Source organism: Agelaius tricolor, unplaced genomic scaffold, assembly GCF_023055355.1.
Source record: "Agelaius tricolor isolate 1412-34295 unplaced genomic scaffold, bAgeTri1.0.p SCAF_17, whole genome shotgun sequence".
NCBI classification, from domain to species: Eukaryota; Metazoa; Chordata; class Aves; order Passeriformes; family Icteridae; genus Agelaius; species Agelaius tricolor.
In genome coordinates, this window is record NW_027269277.1 from 11,311,954 (window position 1) to 11,319,003 (window position 7,050).

Below are 7,050 nucleotides of genomic sequence, written 5' to 3' on the forward strand. Positions count from 1 at the left end.
TCTTCCCTCCCCCTCCCCTTAGGCAGCTTTAGTGAAGGATGCCCATTGAACAGGAATGGCCCTGAGATGGCACAGAGGAATTGCAGGAATTTATCAGAACAAGCAGGTCTCCAGCCCAGCCCCTCAAGAGCAGCCAGTAGAAGATATTTTAGAACAATACAATGCTAAGCCAAAAAAATGAGCAAACTCTCCCTGTTCAGTGCATGTGAGGAATGCTTAACTAAGGAAATGGGTGAATTCTGCCTGTTTGCACTCAGCCTCAGAAATACCTTGGCTTCCAAAGAACATCCCAGACCCAGGACATTACAGAAGGGTCAGTTAAGGATGCATTAGGATCTTTGCTCCCCTCTATATTTTTACACAATGCAATATAACCATCACATGAGTAATTATCTCCACTGAACTCTACTCATCTCCTTCTAACAAGGAACTGCATGGGTGGAATTTGCATTGCACACAATTTACTTCCTTTTAGCCATTTTTAATTAAATGAACCATCCTTTAGTTACCACCTAGGGTAAACAAAAGACTGAGCTTCTCAGTCTTAATCATTACTTCCTAGAACCAGCATTGCCAAAATAAAAACACCCATCACAGAAGTCTGACTCAGATTCCTTAAGGTCAACAAGTCCTTTACTTGGTAATAAACTGATAATGCAATGCTATAGTCTAAATATTTAAGAGTTCTGTTTATTTCATAGGTGGGAACTATTTGCAGAGCTTGCAGGATGTAGTTCATTGTAATTCTGCAGATTGCCAGAACACAAATAAACAAGCACAGCCACCTGGGACACCAAGAAATCCCCTAATGTCCCAGTGAACAGGGGTGGCTGGATCTCCAGAGAGGATGCTTTACCTCAGAGACTTTGCTCTGTCACCCTGCTGGACCCACTGTGCCTCCACTCACTCCCAGCCCAGGCATTCCTCTCCCAAGAGCTTTGCTGGAGGCGAGGGGGAAGCCTCCCACACCTCCACTAAATGGCTTTGGGGTGGGGGCAGGGGCTTGTGCTGAGCTTTGCTCTAAATCTGCACTTAGGTCCTCAAGAAAACGAGTTCCACGAGGATTTGCATTCCCTATTTATTAGTTTGTAACAGCCCTTCACCCCCACAGCTTAGCTTAGGGCGTCTCATGGACATCTTGCTGTGCTTCTGCCACACTGACATTTCCATCAGAGAACATCCTGGTGTCCAGGCTTCCCTCTCAGCCAAGGGAGAACAGGCTTGCTACATCACCTTTTAAAACTCAGCTGTCCTGCTAGCAGGGTTTCTAGATGCCACCTAGTATGATGGGTGCTCCTAAGAGCATCTCCTCAGCTGTTACACTTGAGAAGGTAAGGACAATTAAATGGATGGGATCTAAAACTGAGCAGTAGCAGCTTAAAGCTAGAACATTGCAAGTATTTAAATTAATCCTCTCCCTGTCGTCCTTTGTCACCCACTCATCCTCAGAACCCAGATATTTTCAATATGAAAAATGGGAGGTGGAATATAAGTTTTGTCTGAGTTCAAACAAAGCAACTGCAGAAATGGAAGATGAAGAAAAAAGCAACCACCCATGAGAACTTCTGTCTATTATTTTTGACCCAGAAAAATATTTGCTGACCTCAACTGTGCTTTCTTCCAAACATAATTTCTCCATGTTTGCCTGCAGTGGTGACATGTCTTAAATTGCTTTCCTGACCCTGCTTGTCATGCCCCAATAATTGTGAGCTTGCAACACCTACCCTGGTCAGGAGCCCTCCAGATCAGAAGACATTTCATTTAAAAAAAACACAATGCTAAAACCGCCTCATTTTGTAACAGGGTGAAGTTAAAAATATGCAGGGCCCAATTCCTTTGTACTCCTGTGCCTGCTGAGCTCAAGGCATGAGGCGTGGTGATAAATCCCAAGGGAAAACAGTGCTGTTTGTTTAGGAAACTTTGCATACTGAGGGATCCTTCCTTCTGGTCACTGATTATTTTTAAGCCTCAGCCACGCCTGGATGATTCTGAAATACCTTCATTCCAGTTTTGAGTTAACTGTAAAACAGCAGGGTGCATTGCATTGTTTGAGATATCTGGCAGGTACAATTCCCTCCAACACCCAGGAAAAGGAGTTTTAGAAACACTCTTAGGAAGTAATCACCAAGCTGTAGCTTCTCTTTATTGATGCCAAAACTAAGAGGGTCTGCATCCAGAGGCTGGGGTCATCCCCCCTGTGATGGAAGGGGAGAAAATTGATGCCCAAAGTCCATGTCTGATCTGGGATCTATGACTTTTTCTCTTCTAGCTCCCAAACATGTGCTGAGGCCTAGACTGGTCTGTGCTGGGCCTCAGCTTTAGTTAAAATTTTAGTGTAGTGCAGAAATGCACTACACTAAAATTTTAACTAAAGCTGTTTTACTTTGTCACTCTGGCATACAGTGAAAGGAAACTCAGGGGGAGTGAGCCCATGTCTGATCTGCCACATCCCCTGCTTTCACACACCTTGTCCCATGAAAAAACAAATTCATACATGGGAATATTTTCTTTTTTAACTGGCCACTTTCCTTCCAGAAATAATGTGACTTTCCAATGCAAACCAGACTCAGTCATTTATTCACCCACTGCAGCCATGTGTACGCTCTAGGAGCAGGATGACCTGAGTGGCACAGGAGGCCCTGGCAGCACTCATTGCATACAAGAAGGAAAATGCACCTGATTCCAGTGTCTGTCCCCTGCAATGCTTACAGGTAGGTGAAAGGTTTAAGTCTGCCCAGTGAAGGGTGACATCCAACACCCACAGCCATGAGGAGGCTGACTCTACCAGAGATGGGTAGTGTCAATTCACAAGGAGATTAAAAGTGAATCAGATTCACTAATTTCAACACAAAACCACAGTTCTCATAGCAGGTTCTCTCTACTGGACGAAGTTGCAGTAGGTTAATTAGCTACAAGCACAGCTATAAACAGATGTGCTTAAACTAGCACAAATCTGCATGTGGACATGGCCTGTCATTTAGTGCAGTTTAACATAAAAGTTTAGACAAACTTGAGTGGGAAGTCCAAACACAGATTGCACTGATTTAATTAAATCACTAAAAATAAAATCAGTACCAGATGATCATCTGCTACCACTTCCTTGCACAGACAAGGTGTTTCTTCCATCTGTGCAGCTCCATGAATACTTAGCAAATCTTGAAGGAAGGTGGAGAAAACAGACTTTTTGGATAAAAATAACAAGGTCATCTGAACTGTTGAACAATGTAGTTTTATTTCTAGGTGCTTAAGCTGAATAAGATTGGGAGCTTTTATATGAGCAGTGACAACTCTAATTCTGCCCTGACACAGCTGTATGATGATGCTGCTGTTGTGTAAAATGCACATTATGCTGCAGAGGGTAAGGTGCCTGCCCAGGGACACTCCACAGTGGTGACTCTGCTTTGTGCAGTCAGCCCTGGGAGCGCAGGTCTGCAAGAAGGGAACAGCTTGGGCTGAAGCTCCTGAAGCCATGGAGGCTCAGCAAGCAGCCACCCAGAGCAGTTCCCAGCAGCATCCTCCCTGGGTGAGTTTCTAATCCCATCTGTTTTGGCTCTCCAAGATGAACTGTACCATTAGGTTTAACTTGAAAAAAAAAAAAAAAGTAACTTAGTTTTGAATCAAGTGTCACTAACGAGCCCTTCTTTTCCTCAGGCTCTGACGCCTGTTTACACCCCAGGACCGCCTTGTACTCCTTATAACTTTGTTGCAAACATTTATCATTGCTTTGTTTTTCTCTCCAGCTCAACCCACACACTCCCCTGCTACATCTCTGAGTGCAGATAACAATATTGATTTAAATGCAATCAAAGCGAGCCTCGTGTACAATGAACACTTTGTCCCACACTGTGCCATACTGTGGCAAGGGCTGCTCCTTTCCCAGGGATGGAGGCCCATTAAAGGGATACAATTTATGAGTTCAGGAGGAAAAAAAAAAACCAAGTTTGCACTTCAATTACAGAATTGTGCAGGAGAGCAGAAACTTGGGTCACCACGTGGAGTTTCTCAGATATTCTGCCAAAGGTGGAACAGGGAGGGAGGTAAAGGAATTGAGTTCAGCTCTCAGAACCAGCTAACTCCTGCCTGCTGACACCCTCACTCACACAAGTTCCACAGGGCATGGTCAGCAGATCTCCACTGTCTGACCATGCCCTGTGGTCTGCCCCAGGGGCAGAGATGCAGGGGCCTAGAATGGTTTACAGCATCGCTGGAGAGAATAAGCTCTACTGCAAACTATTTCATGTGAAAATGACTCAGTGTCAAAGCAATCCAAGAAAGGCACAAGGACCAAACAGGTCATAGGTTACCATGACTTATACAACAGCATTGATCACACTGGAGAGATGGCTGCAAAGGGAGCAGAAATTAAAACATGCTGGTTTTATTGCCATGTCAAGCATTTGCAACAATGAAGCGTGAACAGGGAAGTAAATAAAGCCAGGATAGAGAGGGTAGACTAGGAAAATAAAGACAAAACAGCCGAAGTCACAGGGAAGTGACACTACACATTCCATGTTTTTACGAGTCACTTAAAATACAAAGTGGGGAAGTAGTAACAAAAAGTATACTATAAATCATCAAAAGTACCCCTTATTTTCTAGGACTTTCCTTTTTTGAAAGCTTTTTATGTCAGATTTTTCTCTACAGAGAAATTTGTGGATGGCCCATCCCTGGCAGTGTCCAAGGCCAGTCTGGATGAGGCTTGAGTAGCCTGGTCTAGAGTAAGGTGTACCTGCCTTGGAATGAGATGATCTTCCAACCCAAACTATTCTGATTCTGTGATCCCTCTGAAAACCAGCAGCTGCCTCACAAACTTCATTTTAATAGATGGGACAAAAACCACTCTGGGACTAATTGCAAAAGGCAATTCATCAATGCAAGATGAGATACACTTTGATTTGACAGCCCAAAGTCCCGGCCAGGCGCAGGGGACCGATGCCCCGTGCCAAGGCAGGGCCCTGGCAGCCCGGTGGGCAGAACCAGCCCCGAGCCGTGCCGTGCCGGGCTGGGGAAGGCCCGGCCAGCTCCGAGCGCTGCCGCTGTGCCGGGCGCCGTCCCGACCCCGAGCGCCGCCGCGGAGCACACGGAGCACGCTGGAGCCCGTGTCCCCGCCGGCACTGCCGCCCCGCCACGGGCACCGAGGCTGTCCCCGTGTCCTGCCCGCTGTCCGGCCCGGCAGCTGCTCCGTGCAGCTCGCCCCACACTCCCACCCGCTGCCGGGCCCCGCGTGCCCAGCGCACGGTGCCCCCGAGGCCAGACCCTGCTGGAAGGGAAGCCCCGGCCCCTCCGGGCACCCCCGGGCACCCGCGGCTCGGCTGGCCCGGGGGAGCGGCACCTGCGCCCGCTCCCAGCGCCGCCCGGCCGGCCAGCGAGGCTCGGCAGGCACCGGTGTGTCCCGGTGTGTCCCGGTGTGTCCCGGTGTGTCCCGGCGGCGGCTGTGCCCGGCACACGGGCACGGGCACGCAGCGCTCGCACCGAGCCCGGCCGGGGCTGCGCTCCCGCTCCCCCCCCGCACACCGGGGCTGTGCCCGGCACGGCGAAGCCCCGCAGCCCTTACCTGCCCTCGGCGGCGCGGGGCGGGAGCGGGGCTATGCCGGGCGGGGCTGTCCATCCCGAATCGGGACTATCCACCCCGGGGCCGGGCCAACAATCCCGGGGACGGGCTATCCATCCCAGGACAGGACCGGGGCTATGCCGGGGCGGGGCTGTCCAACCCGCATCGGGACTACCCATCCCGGGGCCGGGCTATCCCTCCCGGGGCGGAGCTATCCGTCCTTGGGGCGGGATCGGAGCGATCTGTCCCGAATCGGGGCTCTCCCTCCCGGGGCCGGGCTCTCCCTCCCGGGGCCGGGCTCTCCCTCCCGGGGCGGGCAGTGCCCATCCCGGGGCGGCAGCCAGACGGAAAACCCGGGCCGGAGCAGGAGCAGGGGCGGGGGTCAGGCCGGTCAGCGGGACCTGCGAGGGGCTGGAGGCAGCCTGGGTTGGGGATCCTTTCAGTTTTGCCAAATACTGTTATTGTGTATTAATACAAAGTAATTAGTGCCACCCTTCTCTCAGCCAGGGCAGGACCCGCCTTGGAAAGGCAGGGTGTTAGGAGAGGTGTAAGGTAAGAGCAGATATGAGTTATTGGGTGTTCGCAGGGGAGGTGTAGGCAGCAAGGCACCCCCAGGGCTCTCGGAGCAGGCAGAGCAGCCGCCCCATGTCCCTTCAGCATGGCAAAGCTGCCTCCTTGTGAAACAAAACCTGTTCCTCTCCCTCGGTCTGTGCCTGGGGACAGGAGGGAGCGAAGAGGGATGCTGGGGAGCGCTATGCCAGTGTTCAACTCCGGCAGGTAACCAAGAGTGAGCTGCCCAGCCCCCGTTCTAACCCAAACCTGCAAAAATTTAAGCTCCAAACTAGGATTTGAAGGTATATTTCCAGCAATTCCAGTTTATTGGGATTTCTACTCCTTGCTGTTTACCTCGGTAACTCAATCTAGACGTGTGACGCTGCCCCCTCGGTGCCTCCGTGGCTCCTTCCACCAGGGCACTGCTCCCACGAAGACACAGTAATGGATACATTAATAAATCTTAGATGGGGAGGAAAAATCAGGAGGCTCCAGGAGGCTGTGGAGGGCCTTGACAGCTGGCTTGCAAACAAAGCAGAGTTAATAGAAGAAATAATAATTGATGATTTTCGAGTGTATCCGTGGCAAGGAAGAAGATAAAGCCGTCAGCATGGGAACAGATTAGAAAAGATACATGAAAATCTTTGTAACCTAGACTACATGCATGTAGTAAATGTGTATACGTGCCTTATTAAATTCTTGTTAAACTATTACCAATTATATTAACACTAATTGCTTTACACCAATAAATACAATAAGTTATTGTGATGTAGTTAATGACTTAAGATCACGCTTTCTTAAGAGTGGATAAGCTAGAGAACACACAAAATAAAACCTTTTTCTTCTTAGACCCTGATCACCAGTGTATGTCACCTAATGGTGACAGCAGACCTGGGGAATGTGCCCGCCTTGCTCATTCCCCAGGGGCAGTTTACAAAGTGCCAGAG

General features: G+C 49.6%; 1 protein-coding gene across 2 annotated transcripts in view; it reads right to left on the minus strand.

The window, feature by feature from the left end:
- LOC139597295 (synaptotagmin-like protein 2) overlaps positions 1-5,720 on the minus strand; it is a 32,090-nt gene extending 26,370 nt beyond the window's left edge. For both annotated transcript variants that reach the window (XM_071442447.1, XM_071442448.1), the window contains exon 1: positions 5,555-5,720. The gene's annotated coding sequence lies outside the window, so the exon portion shown is untranslated. The remainder of the gene's footprint in view (positions 1-5,554) is intronic.
- Between the last annotated feature and the right edge of the window lie 1,330 nt (positions 5,721-7,050).